At 42.2% G+C, this 19,533-nt stretch overlaps 1 protein-coding gene across 1 annotated transcript in view; it reads left to right on the top strand.

Annotated features, from left to right (window-relative positions):
* Positions 1-19,533, top strand: part of SEMA4B (semaphorin 4B) — a 382,400-nt gene that overhangs the window by 170,106 nt on the left and 192,761 nt on the right. Inside the window, exon 2 of the mRNA XM_073653213.1 lies at positions 18,103-18,154. The gene's annotated coding sequence lies outside the window, so the exon portion shown is untranslated. The remainder of the gene's footprint in view (positions 1-18,102; positions 18,155-19,533) is intronic.

Below are 19,533 nucleotides of genomic sequence, written 5' to 3'. Positions count from 1 at the left end.
ATTCTGACCTTGGACCGTTACTTGACTGTGCCTTAGTCTCTTCCCTCTGTTTATGATGTACCTTCCTGGCTTTTGACCTCATACTCCTTGATTCACAGCATGTCTGTGAGAACTGACTCAGCGTCACACTATGCACTATGCCTGTGCAATCTGGATATACACACTGGACACAATTTGTGTAGAATTCTTCTTTGCTAATTTTTTAGTTATGGACAGATTGCAAACAAAATAAATTTCAATAGTCAGAAGTAACATAATTAATGGCATAACACTCAGCGAGGCTTTCTTCTGCAGTTACTTTTATAGCAGTATTTCATATACAGTATGCATGGTCTATTATTATTTATGTGTGTAATGAAGCAGTACTATGTACATGTGCTGTATAACTGTATATGTTACATTACACTTTATGTAGGGGACTCATTTAGTTAAGTTGTAGGCGTATGTGGGCGGAGATGCAGCACCACACTGAGTGAAGAAAATGAAGAAAACTTAGGTAAAGGTCTGCTTTATACACAGTGTGTAAATTCTTTCTGAGACCAAATAAAAAATACACAGGTATGAAAAGTTAATTCATGTCACAAGGTAAGCATGTTGAAACCAGTCTGAAAGTAAAAGTTTTCATGATGCATGTTGAATCACTGCCCTCTATACAGAGTACACGCCTGATATTGTTTCCAGGTGGATGATACTACGGGGAGGAAATGGTGACGTCTGCAGTGATTCAACTATACCTTCTTTTAATGAGGAAACTAGTGTATTGACAAGTCACATGAGAGGCAGGAAATTTCCAGATATGGAAAGTCTATTTATTTACCATATTGTACTATTAACACAGAATTTATCCACAAAAATATTCATTCAATTATCTTAATATTGTATTTTTATATTAAAGCAAAAATCTCTGGATCATTTTTAAAAATGTTCTTTTGATTTAAAAAAAATTCTTAGTTTTAACTACAATTATGTTATTTTGGATTAAAGTCTATCTATCTATCTACTTTTATTGTCACAATGTCCATCTTTTAACGTGTTGTCTACTTTAGAAAATACTTTTTGTTTGGGTAGGTGCACACATCAGTTTTCTTTCCATCCGAGAAAAACGGTCCGATTATTCTGATCAGACTTTGATCACAGTTTGATCAGAGCGGCAGCAGTTTTTCTCGGAGCTGGAAAGAAAAAAAAAATAGTACACATTCTCCCATTTCTTATCCGTGAACCGTCTGTTATTAGAGTAGACAGTGCACAGACAAAGTTTAAAGGGATTGTCCATGAACAAATTTGTTCCTCATTAGCCTGAGCTAGCTAAAAATAATAAAATCAACACTACTCACCCTTCATTGTTCCAGCGGTGCTGCTATTCCAGCGGTGCTTCTGCTCCCGATCCTTGTTGACAGGCTGCAGTGGTGACATCATGACTACACGCACACGTGATTTCACCAGTGCACCATGTCCACAAAGACCTGGAGCAGAGGCAGAAAACAATCGCAGGAACAGCAGAGGATGGGTAGCACAGATTTTATTATTTGTACCTAGCACAATCTGATCAGAGAAAATCCTTTTAATTTGAACTATGTACACATCCTTTTACAATGGTATTTAACCCCTTAACAACCGCCAATACGCATTCAAATGGCGGCCGTTAAGGGGCTTTATTCTCTCATTGCCGTTTTAAAAAGGTGATCGGGAAAAAGGCTGTAGCTCCCCCCAGAGTCGGAAATTCTCTGGGTCTCAGCTACTGGGGGGTAGTTGAGACCCTGGTGTACATGTTTTTTTGGTCCCCAATCACATGATCGCTGTTATTCACTAAATAACAGCGATCGCAAAAAAAACTGTGCCCCGCTGTTGCACTGATTTCTCTCTCTTCTGACATGATATACATGTCAGAGGAGAGAGACATTACGTCCCCCAACCCCCTCAGTACCTCTCCCATCTGCTCGCTACTTGAGTTTGCATCGGGTGCTTGGGTATACATCGAGTATCGCCGGTGGTCAAGTGACATGCTCAAAGCTACTGCCAAACATCCCCGCATGTTTTTTTCTTGGTATCTATCAGCTGCAAAGCATGCGGGACGGGAACTCGAGCACCCGTGATACATGGTGCATACCTAAGCAACCGATGCAAACTGAAGTAGCGAACACTTGCGCTCAACACTAATGACAACATATTCAATATGACGACCTAATGTTATCAAATTCTATGTCATACCTCTAGTTTCAAAATGCTCACTATACCCCTTGATAAAATCCTTGAGGGGTGTAGTTTCCAAAATGGGGTCACTTGTGGAGGGTTTCCACTGTTTAGTAGTCAATTTTGCATTCAAAAAGTCAAATAGTTCTCCTTCCCTTCCGAGCCCTGCCGTGCGCCCAAACAGTGTTTTTTCCCCACATATGGGGTATCGGTGTACTCAGGAGAAATTGCACAACAATATAAAAAAATTGAGGCTAAAAGATAATTTTTGTGGAAAGTTTGATTTATTATTTTCACAGCTCTATGTTATAAACTTCTGTGAAGCACCTGGGGGTTCAGGGTGCTCACCACACATCTAGATAAGTTCCTTGAGGGGTCTAGTTTCAAAAATGGGGTCAATTGTGGGGTTGTCCACTGTTTAGGCACATCAGGGGCTCTCCAAACGCGACATGGCGTCCCCTCTAGATTCCAGTCAATTTTGCGTTCAAAAAGTCAAACGGTGCTCTTTTCCTTCCGAGCCCTGTTGTGGTCCATTTTCTCTTGTTACATAGACCACTCAAAGTCACTTCAAGTATGATGTGGTCCCTAAAAAAACAGTTTTGTAAATTTTGTTGGAAAAATGAGAAATCGCCGGTCAACTCTTAACTTCCTAACAAAAAAAATTTTGGTTAAAAAAAAATAATTGTGCTAATGTAAAGTAGACATGTGGGAAATGTTATTTATTAACTATTTTGTGTGACAGATCTCTCTGATTTAAGGGCATAAAAGTTCAAAGTTTGAAAATTGCAAAATGTTCAAAATTTCCGTCTTTCTCACAAATAAACGCAAGTCATATCAAATAAATTTTATCACTAACATAAAGTACAATAGGTCACGAAAAAACATTCTGAGAATCACTGGGATCCGTTGAAGCGTTCCAGAGTTATTACCTCATAAAGTGACAGTGGTCAGAATTGTAAAATTTGGCTTGGTCATTAAGGACATAATTGGCTCTGTCACTAAGGGGTTAACATAAATATTTAATAGCGAACCTAATGACTTCACTTGGCACTCTATAATCCTTCAGTGTAGGGAATATAAGGGATCGCTGATTGTACCATCAATATCAGGGGACTTCAGTAACCCGTCATTTGTGCTGGTGATATCAATTTTTTCAACCTTTTCATTATTTTATCTTCATTACATTAAATACTGTAGCTCTAACATATTCTGTAGGGCTGTACAGAGATTAGGAGCTTTGATGTTACCAATCATAATTGAAAATATTGGTGAAATTTAAACAACAAGCAATAAATATCTACATATACACATCGTGTGTTTGATTGTCCTCGTGAAAATTTAATTTAAGTGTCAACTCTATCAGAACGAAACCAAGGCAACTCCTTTGTAGCTGTGTGGACAAGCCCTTAGTTTATTTATTGATCTTTTCAACCTCTCCCTTCCCTGAACTCTGCTTGTTATTTGGCTCCTCTAGACCTGCTGATGTTGTCATTTATATGCCAGATTAATGCTAAAACTGCTTGACACTCCTTACAAACTCCTCCAGTCTCTTACATTATTATTTTTCAGCTGCTCAGTTGCAGAAAATACAATCTCATGCACTAAATATAAGTAGTTACATTGCAAACACATGGTCATATAAAATGCTGTACCTATAAACTATTGATTTGTAAAGTGTTCCATACATGATCCATGACATATGATATGACTGAGGAATTCTCCGATACTGCTACTAGAATGGCATCAGGTTTGCTTGCACTATGGGAAGAAGGCCAACTAGTGGAGGTGCCCTGTCACACTGCCCAGATTCTTTGGGATTGGTTTGAGGAACATGACTAAGAAATCAAGGTGTTGACTTGGCCTCTAAATTTCCCAAATCCTAATTCAATCGAACTTCCGTGGAATGTGATAGATAAAAAAGCATTTAAAAAAATCCCATCCATGGAGGCCTCAACAGGTAACTAAGGCTATGTTCACATCTGCAGTAATCATCAATTAGAACTGATCCAGCAGTAATCCATTGACAAAAAAAGTTGTAAAACACAACTTTTTTGTCCACCTGAAGAAAACTGATTTCAACTGGATCCTTTTTTTTTATTTAACATGGAAGTCTATAGAAAACGTATCCATTAATTAGCCATCCATTTTTCTCCCATTTCTTACTGGATCAGTTTCAAATAGATGGTTACTTGAAAGTTCGCATGTGCAGTAGTATATGTTAAATATTTAATATTCCACCTCCAGTGATCAAAATACGGACCCTTTTCAAATGGGAGAAAAACAGATGGCTATTTAACGGATCCATTTTCCATACACTGCAATGTTCTAAAAACAAATCCAGTTGAAATCAGTTTTCATCAAGCAGACAAAAAATAAAAGTTGTGTCTGCACAACTTTTTTGTAAGTGGATTGCTGCTGGATCCATTCTAATGGATGATTGATTACTGGACTAAAAAGATCTTCTACCATCTTGGTGCTGTGGGAGAGAGCTTTTTGGCAGCGTGAGAGGGAACAGCATAATATTAGGCAGGTGGGCTTAATGGCAGATTGGTCTAAATACTTTGTTTACTGAAGGATTTTCTATTTAACATAGGTGAGCACTTTGTCATCACTTGTGTCAGCTGTTTGACTAATGAATCAATGGTGACAAGGAGATACCAGGTATTAGTAAAGCTCAGTATAATCACAGATACTACAATCATTGATCCCAGTATAACAAATACAGGGAGACTTTCAGATTGTTGAATGCACACCTTATCTTTTAGTAATGACCAAAGTTCAGTGGGAGACTTCTAATTTTCTATGAAGGTTCTGTGATACATCTATATATTTTTTCTTTATGATTTTATTGCTCAGTACACTTATAAAACGTATGTACGCTTAGAGATTACTAGTAGACTGGTTTTACACAACATTTTTCTGCAAATGGGCAAAAATGGCACTTCACCTCCCTCCTATTCAATGAATCTGAGAATAGCAGTGTCATTTAGGAACATACCACAATGTACAGAGATATGCCAATTAAAGTGCACTGTGGTTCTGTGAATCAGCTGATCAGTAGGGGTACCTGAAGTTAGACCCCCTACAGATCTGACATTCATGTGCTAACTTGAGGATAGGTCATGTGCACTGCCAAAAACTTCAAACTCTTGCCCTATTATTCGCTGTCTCTGACAATCCTATAGAGTTTGGATAGTGCAGGAGTGGGCAATTAAATGAATTAAACAATGCACTGTCAACTGCTATTCTCGTGATCTGCAAGGTTGGACCAACAACGTCCAAAACACTTATCACCTATCTTCAGGAGTCAGGCCGCCAACGCTATCAATAAGCAATAAATGTCTATAGTGGAAAAATATTAAACTATTGTATCACGCACTTTGTCCGATACAACAAAATCTGGAGTAGAGTTCTAAGAACATTTTTCTCCAGTTTTGGAGGTGCAAAATATTATTTTTTGTTACTGCTTTCTAAAACTAAACAGGGAAAGATACATTTTCTTTACTGAGGAGTGTATCGAACAGAGTTTAAAGGGAATCTGTATCTGTCAGAATGATCCATTCCCAGACTGTTTATATGGTCATGTTGCTCTCTGTCATCCATACATTTAGTAATGCATAGCTGCCCAAGACCATATAAAGTGCAACGTCTGATGCTGGCCCTATCTGCGCACCATAACTACATTCTGTAAATGGCTGGTTTTCCAGCAGTGAAGAAATGTGACAAGTTTTAATTTTTTTCAAAACTAACAATTTTTTTTATTAACAATTTCCATGAACAATTATTTTAATTTCCCATTGTATTACACATGCTTCAGACATCAGTATTAAAAATATCTTTCTGTATACGATGTTCACAAACTCCGTTTTCAATTACATAGCAAATGGGTATCTGCTTGTATTTCTTCATCTGATGGAAGTAATTGCTTTCTCCGGGGGTTGCTGTCATAGAAGAAAAGTGTGTTGTATTCTGACAGATTTCTGCTATAAAAACCATTTGTAAATTAGTCCAATTTAAAGAGCCAGTGTATTGGAATAAAATGCAGCAGGGGTGTCAGGCAGCTGCTCCTCACAAAACCAGAAGGCAGGCAGCAGAATACAGGAGGCAATGTAAGAAAGGCTGCCATGACAGAACATGTAAGATGACAGGCAATTATAGGAGTGTTCATTAACCCTAGTTCCATGCATTATATGAATGGCCACACACTTTACAAATCTACTAACATTTTTTGGTCTGTATATTTTTTGCATTTTTTTTCTAAATTGCATTATTTAAACATTTTTAAAAGCATTTTGTATGCTGTGTTCTATTAGCACATTATGTTTCTTTATTCAAGCATTTGGAGGGGTCCTTGGTGTACTGAGGGAAACTGACAGCATATACACTTTTCAGATTGGCTGAATGATAGAGCGAGCAGTGCTCAAAATGGCCAAAGTGAGCAATGCCCAGAACTCTAAATCCCGGACTTAGATGCCTCCTATCTTCTTTAGCACCCTTTGCCCCCGTCATAGCCAGTGCAAAAAGTGGGTTATAGGAGGTGGGCATTTCTGGTGGAAACTGTGCTTGCCATTAATGGGGTCTTCTGTGTACTAGGGAATTATTTTATTGACTCGGATTTGAAATATGAGCTGTATGTGTGTGTATGTGTCTCTATTTATCCACGGTATATAGAGATATGTATATATATATATATATCTATTATACATATACACAGTATATACACACACACACACACACACAGGGCTGCCACCAGGAATTTCAGGGCCCCATACTGACAAAATTTTCGGGCCCCCGTGAGACTCCGCCCAGGCTCCGCCCCAGCTCCCCCTCCATCCCTCAAACCTTCTACATTCCCACCACCGCTCTTGGAAAAACTCCACTTCTGCACCACGCCCTCACCAATCACACATTACCAGTTCCCATTGAAAACCAGATCATACACATAGCCAGCAGCTTTTGTTTTGGCCAAAAGATTTTTAAAGCCGCCACCACGATAAGCAGACTCTTCTGGCTGGACCTTACTCTACTCTAACCTATTAAACATTTCTTAAGATATCCAATACTCTTTTTAGGTATGTTTTTATTTTATTTTTTTAAGGGAATGTGTCATGTACATTTTTTAATATGACCACATACAAGGATCAAATACCACCACACCATGGCCAGACCACATATTACCACCACATAGTGACCGAATAATACCACATACAAGGGACAAATACCGCCACACCATGATTGGACCACATATTACCACCACATAGTGACCGAATACTATAATACTGATCATTAATAAAAAAACACAATACTAATATTTCCATAAGTGCAATTATGCATGGGAGCTCTGTACATGGTATAAAGTGTATAATGTAAGTGTACAGGTAATATAGTGATCACCAGTGACATTATACACAGGAGCTCTGTATATAGTGTCAGTGTATAGGTAATACAGTGATCACCAGTGACATTATACACAGGAGCTCTATATATAGTGTACAGGTAATACAGTGATCACCAGTGACATTATACACAGGAGCCCTGTAAATAGTATATAGTGTCAGTGTACAGATAACACTCTGACTCACCGGTGACGTCTCTAGGTGAAGTCCTTCATCTTCGCTTTTCTCCTTCATCCAGCACAGACCGCCATAACTTCTTCCAACCAGGACTCGTCTCTGCATAAAATAACACACAGTTATAGAGCTCATTCCCCAACTTCTACATTACACAGCTGAATACAGATGTGCACCCACCATTAATATATAATTAGTCATTATGCAGCGCACCATTCCAAATATAAATTGTAATCCACCACTGTGCCCCCACTAACTGTAAATAGCCACTTCCCCACCTAATAAATATATAAATTAATTAGAACCTGTACTCTTTCCCCCAATTTATTACCAGTCACACCCTTATATCATCAACACCCTCTACTCTGTACCTCTTGCTCCCCTGATTCATTATATTTACATGCACCCTCTGCCCCAATTCATTATGTCATGTCTGTGCTCTCCCCACCCCCACCCTCTATTCATTATCATTTACTCTCCCCCACTCCCAATTCATCATGTTCTCTCCCCACCCCCCACTCCCAATTCATCATGTGCTCTCCCCACTCCCAATTCATCATGTGCTCTCCCCACTCCCAATTCACCATTTGCTCTCCCCACCCCCAACTCCCAATTCTCCATGTGCTCTCCCCGCCCTCCACTCTCAATTCTCCATGTGCTCTTCCCACTCTGCCTTCCCAATTCTCCATGTGCTTTTCCCACCCTGCCTTCCCAATTCTCCATGTGCTCATCCCCCACTCCCAATCTTCCATGTTCTCATCAGAAGGAGAAGTATGAGGGAGCTACTGGAGCTGCGTGGCTGCAGTGCTCCAGTAAGGAACTCAGCGCCAAGGTGTGCGCCGTCCTTTGGCTCCGGCGCTCGGCACTTTGTTACAGCATGGGGCCCCATGAGCAGAAGCACAAGGCGGGCCTACATTCTGCAGGAATGGAGAAGGAGATAGTAGGTTGGGGGGGTTGCTGTAGCTTTGGTGTTGTTGAGGTGGCAGCAAGCAAGGTCATGGCAGGCTGTAAGCTTGTTTGATGAGATGGGTTATCAGGTTCCGTCTGAAGGATCCAAATGTGGAGGCTAATCAGATGTGTTGAGGCACAGAATTCCATAGGATGGGGAATATTCGGGAGAAATCTTGGAGGCGATTGGGTGAGGAACGAATAAGTGTGGAGGAGAGAAGGAGGTCTTGGGAGGATCGGAGATTACGTAAGGGAATATATCGGGAGATTAGTTCAGAGATGTACGGAGGAGAAAGGTAATGGATGGCATTGTAGGTCAGTGTTAGTAGTTTGAACTGGATATGCTGGGCAATTGGGAGTCAGTGAAGGGATTTGCAAAGTGGGATAGCAGAGGAGTAGCGAGATGAGAGATGAACTAGGGGTGCAAGAGAGTTAGCAGGTAGGCCACAGAGGAGGATGTTGCAGTAGCCGAGGTGGTAGATGATGAGGGCATGCACAAGCAGTTTAGTATATTGAGGGCTGAGGAAAGGAGAGATTCTGGAAGTGACAGGAGGTGGCGAGAGCTTGGATGTGGGGTTTGAAGGACAGGGCAGAGTCAAGGGTTACTTTGAGGCAGCGGATTGCTGGTACAGGGAAAAGTGTGATGTAATTTATTGTGATAGAAAGATCAGGTGGGGAAGATATGCGAGATGGGGGAAAGATGATGAGTTCAGTTTTGTCCACATTGAGCTTGAGGAAGCAAGAGGAGAAGAAGGAGGATATAGCTGATAGACATGCTGGGATTCTGGACAGCAGAGAGGTGACATCTGGGCGAATAGAAAAACAGAACTTAATATTTGGTACAGAAACCTTTGTTTGCAATTACAGAAGTCAGACATTTCCTGTAGTTCTTGACCAAGTTTGCACACACTGCAGCAGGGATTTTGGCCCACTCCTCCATACAGATCTTGTCCAGATCTTTCAGGTTTCGGGGCTGTCGCTGGGAAACATTGAGTTTCAGCTCCCTCCAAAGATTTCCTAGTGGGTTCAGGTCTGGAGACTGGCTAGGCCACTCCAGGACCTTGAAATGCTTCTTACAGAGCCACTCCTTACTTGCCCTTGCTGTGTGTTTCAGGACATTGTCATGCTGGAAGACCCAGCGATGACCCATCTTCAATGCTCTTACTGAGGGAAGGAGGTTGTTGGCCAAAATCTTGCGATACATGACCCTATCGATCCTCCTTTCATTACGGTGCAGTCATCATGTCCCCTTTGCAGAAAACCACCCTAAAAGAATGATGTTTCCCCCACCATGCATCACCATGGATGGTGTTCTTGGGGTTGTACTCATCCTTCTTCCTCCAACCATGGTGAGTGGAGTTGATACCAAAAAGTTCTATTTTGGTCTCATCAGACCACATGACCTTCTCCCATGCCTCCACTGGATCATTCAGATGGTCATTGGGCCTGGCCATGTGTTGGTGTGAGCAGGGGGGACCATGCGTGCCGTGCAGGATTTTAATCCATGACGGCGTGCGTAGTGTGTTACTAACGGCAATGTTTAAGATTGTGGTCCCTGCTCTTTTCAGGTCATTGACTATGTCCTTCCGTGTAGTTCTGGGCTGATTCCTGACCTTTCTCAGAATCATCTTTACCACACGAGGCGAGATCTTGCATGCAGCCTCAGGCCCAGGAAGATTGACAGTCATCTTGTGTTTCTTCCATTTTCTAATACTTGCACCAACAGTTGTTGCCTTCTCAAAAAGCTGCTTGCCTGTTGTCCTGTAGCCTATCCCAGCCTTGTGTAGGACAAATTTGTCCTTGGTGTCCTTAGACAGCTCTTTGATCTTGGCCATGGTGGAGAGGTTGGAGTGTGATTGATTGAGTGTGTGGACAGGTGTCTTTTATACAGGTAACAAGTTCAAACAGGTGCAATTAATACAGCTAATGAATGCAGAGTAGGAAGGCTTCTTGAAAAAAAAACTAACAGGTCTGTGAGAACCAGAATTCTTGCAGGTTGGTAGGTGATCAAATACTTATTTCATGCAATAAAATGCAATTTAATTATATAAAAATCATACAACTTGATTTTCTGGATTTTTTTTAGATTCTGTCTCTCACAGTTGAAGTGTACATACGATAAAAATTACAGACCTCTCTATTCTTTATAGGTGAGAAAACTTGCAAAATCGGCAGTGTATCAAATACTTATTTTCCCCACTGTATATATCTATCTATCTATCTATATAAATATACATAGATAGATAGACAGATAGACAAACACACACATACATAACTCCAAAATGGGGAATTGTACGTTTTGTTTCAAAATATTAAAAGCCATGTGGTGCATATTTTTGGCTCATCTTCTCTAGTTTCTAACTTGAAAGTTGCTGCCTGCTCTGCCTTGCTCACCGCTCCGGCGGTATCTCTCTGCTCTGCTTTGCTCACCGCTCCGGCGGTTCCTGCCAGCTCTACCTTGCTCACCGCTCCGGCGGTTCCTGCCAGCTCTGCCTTGCTCACCGATCCGGCGGTTCCTGCCTGCTCTGCCTTGCTCACCGCTCCGGCGGTTTCTCCCTGCTCTGCTTGCTCACCGCTCCGGCGGTACCTCTCTGCTCCGCCTTGCCCACCGCTCCAGCAGTTCCTCTCTGCTCTGCTTGTCTACCGCATCTGCGGTTCCGTTCCTGAATCCCAGTCTGTACTGGACCCTATCCAGCCTGTGCTCCAACCTGCTAGTACCTCCCCATCTGCACGCCAGCCGTACTTGTCAGTACCCCCGTCTGCATACCAGCCGTGCCTGCCAGTATGCTCCTGTCTGCACTCCAGCCGTGCCTGCCAATACCCACCTGTCTGCATACCAACCGTGCCTGCCAATACCCACCTGTCTGTGTGCCAGCCTAACCTGCCTGTTTCTGTATTTCCCGGTGTGGGTCAACAGCCGTGTCTGGGGTCTGGCCTGGAGTAGCACCTGGTCCCTGTGCTCGGTTCCTCCCTGGTGCACGGCGTCGATAGCCGTCGTGCGACTTTGGTCGGATCGGGTTGATACTTAGTTACGCCCCTCCAGGCACTCTCCGGTTCATGGCACAGTGGAATCACTAAATCACGCACACGCCAGTCAGCCCGGGCGTGTGCATAACACTCATCATGTCAATTTATGCTGTGGAGCTCACCCCTTGCAATGTAAAGAATTAAATGCATGGTAAATTTGCAACATTTCTACTGTGGGAATTCAGCACCATGCCCTTATGATTTGTTAACATTTCATTCGTGGTTTTAATTCAGAGAACACACTTACAGTTTCCAAATGTACCATTGCAAATAAAATTATTCAACCTTCATTGCAAATTAGGTTTATTACAAAATATACAAAATTTGCTGTTTGAAACAAAACAATCTCAGAAGAACAATGTAAACAGCTCAACACAACTAATATAGCAAGTGGTTTCTCCAAATTCAACATAAAATTACACTTTTACATACTAATCCAGTCTCAGAATAATTCACCCCTTTATGACAAGTGTCTTTAGTACTTAGTAGAGCACCTTTGGCAGGTAAGATCTGCTGAAAACATGATACATAGACAGATACCAGCTTCTGGCAGTGTTCTCGAAAAATATCAGCTCATTCCTCATGGGTAATGGCCTCCAGTTCACTAATATTCTTGGTTTTGAACCCTGCAACTGCCTTTTTCAAATTCCATAAACAAATTTCTATGATGTTCAAGTCAGATGACTGTGACGGCCACTTCTGAATCTTTCAGGACTTCTTCTGAAACCAAGCCTTGGTGGGCTTTGAGGTATGCTTGGGATGATTGTCCTGATGGAAAGTCTAATGACGCTCAAGTTTAACTTCCTCACAGAAGGCATGACATTTTCTTGAAGAATTTCCTTATGTTTGATTCAATCCATATTACCCTCCATACGCTGCTGGTTTCAAGGGCCAGAGAAAACAAAGCAGCTGCAAAGCATCACTGAGCCACCATCATGTTTCACTGTAGGTAGGGTATTCTTTTCAAAATATACTTCAATCTACTGCCGTCAAACATACTGCTGATCCATAAGCTTGAAATGTTTTTTTCATCACTGTTCAGAACAGAATCCCCAAACTTCTGTGACTTATTTGTATGGTTTTGAGCATACTGGAGCTAACTTTTCCTGTGCTTTTACATTTGACTTTTACAAACAAGGTAAAGGATATGAAAATATAGGAAAGGTATTGAATGTTCTGAGAGATACAGTTTAAAGCATAAATCACAAGTTCAAACTTATAGAAACATTACGCTACCTGAACGTGGCAGAAAGGAAGCTATCACTGGCTGCCACCAGATTCCTGAGGAAGAAGTGATCAAAAACCCTCGAGTGACTGCAAAACACTTGCATCAAGATCTGGTGGCAGCAGGCACTGAAGTTTCAGTTAACAATAAGGAGCATGCTAAACGATGATGCTCTCCATGCCAGAATTCTGAGATGTCTACCTCTATTGCCCCAAAAGCACAGGAAAAGTTAGCTCCAGTATGCTCAAAACCATACAAATAAGTCACAGAAGTTTGGGGATTCTGTTCTGAACAGTGATGAAAAAAACATTTCAAGCTTATGGATCAGCAGTATGTTTGACAGCAGTAGATTGAAGTATATTTTGAAAAGAATACCCTACCTACAGTGAAACATGATGGTGGCTCAGTGATGCTTTGCAGCTGCTTTGTTTTCTCTGGCCCTTGAAACCAGAAACGTATGGAGGGTAATATGGATTGAATCAAGCATAAGGAAATTCTTCAAGAAAATGTCATGCCTTCTGTGAGGAAGTTAAACTTGAGCGTCATTAGACTTTCCATCAGGACAATCATCCCAAGCATACCTCAAAGCCCACCAAGGCTTGGTTTCAGAAGAAGTCCTGAAAGATTCAGAAGTGGCCGTCACAGTCATCTGACTTGAACATCATAGAAATTTGTTTATGGAATTTGAAAAAGGCAGTTGCAGGGTTCAAAACCAAGAATATTAGTGAACTGGAGGCCATTACCCATGAGGAATGAGCTGATATTTTTCGAGAACACTGCCAGAAGCTGGTATCTGTCTATGTATCATGTTTTCAGCAGATCTTACCTGCCAAAGGTGCTCTACTAAGTACTAAAGACACTTGTCATAAAGGAGTGAATTATTCTGAGACTGGATTAGTATGTAAAAGTGTAATTTTATGTTGAATTTGGAGAAACCACTTGCTATATTAGTTGTGTTGAGCTGCTTACATTGTTCTTCTGAGATTGTTTTGTTTCAAACAGCAAATTTTGTATATTTTGTAATAAACCTAATTTGCAATGAAGGTTGAATAATTTTATTTGCAATGGTACATTTGGAAACTGTAAGTGTGTTCTCTGAATTAAAACCATGAATGAAATGTTAACAAATCATAAGGGCATGGTGCTGAATTCCCACAGTAGAAATGTTGCAAATTTACCATGCATTTAATTCTTTACATTGCAAGGGGTGAGCTCCACAGCATAAATTGACATGATGAGTGTTATGCACACGCCCGGGCTGACTGGCGTGTGCGTGATTTAGTGATTCCACTGTGCCATGAACCGGAGAGTGCCTGGAGGGGCGTAACTAAGTATCAACCCGATCCGACCAAGGTCGCACGACGGCTATCGACGCCGTGCACCAGGGAGGAACCGAGCACAGGGACCAGGTGCTACTCCAGGCCAGACCCCAGACACGGCTGTTGACCCACACCGGGAAATACAGAAACAGGCAGGTTAGGCTGGCACACAGACAGGTGGGTATTGGCAGGCACGGTTGGTATGCAGACAGGTGGGTATTGGCAGGCACGGCTGGAGTGCAGACAGGAGCATACTGGCAGGCACGGCTGGTATGCAGACGGGGGTACTGACAAGTACGGCTGGCGTGCAGATGGGGAGGTACTAGCAGGTTGGAGCACAGGCTGGATAGGGTCCAGTACAGACTGGGATTCAGGAACGGAACCGCAGATGCGGTAGACAAGCAGAGCAGAGAGGAACCGCTGGAGCGGTGGGCAAGGCGGAGCAGAGAGGTACCGTCGGAGCGGTGAGCAAGCAGAGCAGGGAGAAACCGCCGGAGCGGTGAGCAAGGCAGAGCAGGCAGGAACCGCCGGAGCGGTGAGCAAGGCAGAGCTGGCAGGAACCGCCGGAGCGGTGAGCAAGGTAGAGCTGGCAGGAACCGCCGGAGCGGTGAGCAAAGCAGAGCAGAGAGATACCGCCGGAGCGGTGAGCAAGGCAGAGCAGGCAGGAACCGCCGGAGCGGTGAGCAAGGCAGAGCAGGCAGGAACCACCGGAGCGGTGAGCAAAGCAGAGCAGAGAGATACCGCCGGAGCGGTGAGCAAGGCAGAGCAGAGAGGAACCACTGGAGCGGTGAGCAAGGCAGAGCAGAGAGGAACCGCCGGAGTGGTGAGCAAGGCAGAGCAGGGAGGAACCGCCGGAGCGGTGAGCAAGGCAGGGCAGGGAGGAACCGCGGGAGCGGTGAGCAAGGCAGAGCAGGGAGGAATCGCCGGAGCGGTGAGCAAGGCAGGGCAGGGAGGAACCGCGGAAGCGGTGAGCAGGGCAGGGAGGAACCGCCGGAGTGGTGAGCAAGGCAGGGCAGGGAGGAACCGCCGGAGCGGTGAGCAAGGCAGGGCAGGAAGGACAGGGCTCTGTTCACACAGAACAGACTGGAAGGGAAAAGCAGAACCAGATACACACAAGGTACTTGCAATGAAGTAGCGAGTAGACTCTAAACTCACAACAGAAGTACAGAGACAACGAGTAGGAGTTAGGTGCAGGTTCTGAGACTGCAGGAAAAGGGAAGGCACAGACACAGAGACAAACAGGCTAGGAGAGTGTTCAGACAGGAACTGACACTGCAACAAGATATAGGAGCGAGTCTGGGTATACGGCCCCCAGAGAGGCGGACAAACAGGCTTGGAGAGTGTTCAGACAGGAACTGACACTGCAACAAGATACAGGAGCGAGTCTGGGTATACAGCCCCCAGAGAGGCGGACAAACAGGCTAGGAGAGTGTTCAGACAGGAACTGACACTGCAACAAGATACAGGAGCGAGTCTGGATATACGGCCCCCAGAGAGGCGGACAAACAGGCTAGGAGAGTGTTCAGACAGGCCTGGGAATACAGCCCCCAGGTTGGCGGACAGGCAAGAGACAGAACGGGACGGGACTTGGCACATCAGAAGCAAGAAGCCCTCTGAAGGTAAGAGTTGCTCAGGCCCCTCCTACTGGGTGGAGGGGGTTTAAATATCCAGTGACTCACAGCAATAGGCTGGAGACGCATTAGGGGTGCGCCAACAGCAGCTATAAGAATCAGGAAGTAACCGGGCTGCCGCCCTAAGCAGACAGTCAAGGGACATGCACACAGCATGCACTGGAGCAGGAATAGCAGACTGGACAGACAGGTTGCGGTCTTGCATAGTGGGAGGTGGTGCACTATGCAAGTACGCCGCCAGGGATGTTACAATGAGGATTTCAAATTTGGAGTGCTAGTCAATTTACTTTAATAATTTTTTCAGCACAGTGTAGATTAGGTTTTATAAAATCTCATCCACAATGCTGCAACTGATACACACAGCAGATTTACAGTGCAAAAATCCATTGCTTATGCGTCCCAAATGCAGATACCCTAAGTTTCTACTTCAAATGGTGAACATTTTTCATTTACTTTCAATGCATTCATAGTTTATAGTTTGGGGCATTCTTATATAAATTGTCCTAGTTATATACAAACTTTGGTGGGAAGTCCTATACTCAAATAAAGAACAGCTGAAACATACAAAGTTTCTAAATAAATTTCCCAGTAAGTATTGCCAATGTAAATGATTTATTCAATCCCATCTGCCAGAGAAAAATAGACCCAGCATATTTAGTTGGTGTGTTCTAAATGAAAAGTCAAATTTAACAATGGAATGGAAATAATATGTATTTAATGGGATAATGCGACCATAGTAGAGGGAATTGTTCACACTTGCATCATGGGTCCATTCATTTAGAATAGATAAGACTGATTCATCTATCAGATCTGTCATTGAGTCTACGAAAATGGCACCCATGACGCAAATATGAGCACAGCTTCAGGCCTCACTCAGACTTTTGTGATTTTTCACATGCGAAAAAAATCGATCCTAGTTTCATCAGTATTTTTGATCCAGTTTTCACCAGCATTCGATCAGTGTTTCAGTTTTCAGTTTGAATGTGACCTATAATACTTTTATTCATTTTTTTTGTGTTTTCTATGAGAGAGCTGCTACAAGACATCTCTGGCGGCAACTTATCTCAGGGAGAACAAAAGGAATGGCAGTCTGAAATCTAACACACCGGACCCTTGATTCTTCCCACAATAATCTGTCGAGGCCCCCCATACACATTAGACTGTTGGCTAAACCTGTCAATATTGGCGCATTTAGCTGACATTAGTATACTGTCTATGGGGGGCTTTCCTATACCAGTCAAAGAACTCCAGAAAATGTGAGCCACAAACTAGCCCAAGGAAGACAAAACAAAACAAACTAGCCCAAGGAAGGCAGGAAGGCAAACAATCCTTCATTAGGGCTGGGCCTTCTAATTAAACAGAAGACAGCTCATTAGAACCTGACTTTGCAGCCGATTACTTGTCATAAGGGTATATTTCACTATAGGTGAACAATATTCTGAGTGTTAAATGATAACAGATTCTGATGCTTTACATGGAATTATTTCCTCTGGTGGACCTACTGAACCGCAGTCTGACACTTGTGCCAGTAAAACTCTAGCACCAACACACACGTTTTTTCTTATAAAAACCACCCAAAGAAAAAATAGGTGCATGTAGTCTCTAAAAATTCATAAAGTTTATTGAAAAATAAACAAATAAGAAACATTTATATTCAACTGAGAAACGCAATGGAGGACCACATGATACATCAACAAAATTCTATCTAATTTCAACAGTGCCACATAGCGTAAAAAAGATGTATACCTCACCCAAGTGTCAGCACTTCACTGGCTATCTTAAAGGTATCTGCATGATGCAAAAAATGCTGCCTTATTTAAACTGATGGTACTAATTACTTTAAATGATAGACAATGGCAATGAGATAACTTACATGTTTTTGCAGGCTAAGGGGGTGTGTGATCCTTGTGCCCTGACGTACGTTTCACCCTTTGCTTCATCAGGGGGCGTACGCTGGTAGTCATGTTATTTTGTTATTTATTATGCTTGTTTAGTGCCAACATATTCCGCGGCACTTTATAGACATTATCTTCCCTGTCCCCATTGGGGCTCAGAATCTTAATTCCACATCATTATGTCATTAGAGTGTGGGAGGAAACCGGAGAACCCACAGTAGAAAATATACTGTATTATACCTGTGTTTTAGGATCTTTATTCACTAGTTCTAATGATTTACATATTATATTTTTTAGATTTCCATCTTCTGAATGTGACACCATTTGGGATCTAACTTAATTGGATACGGTATGTGATATCTATATCATTATATTAAAAAATATTCTTAATACTGTAGTGTGGTTATGCATTTGAAAAAGGAATAATTTTAAAAGAATCCTTTGAGAACACTGTTCAAATTGCAGGGCATGCAGAAGTGGATGAATAATACAATTCTTTAAGAAAAAAAGTGTTCTGATACCAGATTTTCTCCAAACATTTTAAGAACATACCCTGTGGCATAAATTGCTTAGTGCAGCTTGTGAAGGGAGCAAAGCAAAGGTCTGAAACCCTTTATTCTTCACCATCCACATGCCAGCCTCTAATGCTTCACTTTTCCAGTTCTGACCTGGATGTACCGTAATTCAATTTTTAACTAGTAGATGAGTAAATTCTGGATGTACATAATCCTTCTACTGGATTTTTGCTACAGGTGTATGTTCAGGATGATGATTTCCTATGCTGTATTTACTTTGCTACAAGGAAATGCTGGAATTAGAAAAACCATAGAACAATGTGTATAGGCTTAGGCTTGTATGCTTTCATGAAAAAGAAGAGGCCAATGCATAATACAAAGAGAAAATGCCGGATACACGGTCAATAATGTGCCGGAAACAGCATAGAAAACGCCAACTCAGACTAAATTGATAAGAAGAGAGAACAAGAGTATAACTGGCATATAAAGACAATTTTATTCATAATTTTAATATAATACACAAATCTTAAATAACATCATATATCCAGACAAAAAGGTGCAGTGAGCTGGGAACTGCAGAGCGGCATATCACATAGGCCTGAAATCTATCTGCCAAAATAGTAAAAAGCAGTACAGACCGTATGAACAGGAGCCACATACTAGACGCAAGTAACTAGGCATGAATAAGTCATGATGTATCAGGTGGTCAAAAGTGGGCCCCTAAGATCTTATCTAGGTCAGGCCAGAAAGAGTCCTGGAGCGCTGCAGGTGAAGGTGGTAGAGGGGAATTGCCTCAACGCGCGTTTCGCTATGCGGTCTTAAAGCTTTATCAAGAGGCTTTCATATAGTCATTTTGAGCCATCATGGAAGTTTTTGACTGCCCAAAACATTTACATAAACATGGTCTTTTAACATACCTCCAGATGCCCACTTCAGTGATTCAGATGTCCACCTGAGTCTTATTACATAAGAACTATAGGTGATATTCATTAGTCTTATTATTACATATGAAATATCAGTGATATAACAGTGAAGTTGGTCACATATCAGTGTTCTATGAAACCATGGTCCTTGCATGATTTGATCCAGTAATGATAAATCAAATACCATATTTTGCAGATTATAAATCGCACCGGATTATAAGACGCACCCCAAATTTTGTGGTGGAAAATAGGAAAAAAATTTTTTTTAAATAAAATGGTGCGCCTTATAA

Source organism: Phyllobates terribilis, unplaced genomic scaffold (assembly GCF_046119375.1).
Source record: "Phyllobates terribilis strain yellow unplaced genomic scaffold, ASM4611937v1 Scaffold_11__3_contigs__length_659146591, whole genome shotgun sequence".
In the NCBI taxonomy this organism is placed as follows: Eukaryota; Metazoa; Chordata; class Amphibia; order Anura; family Dendrobatidae; genus Phyllobates; species Phyllobates terribilis.
The sequence above is the reverse complement of the archived record's forward strand: the minus strand, read 5'-3'. Positions and strand labels throughout refer to the sequence as shown.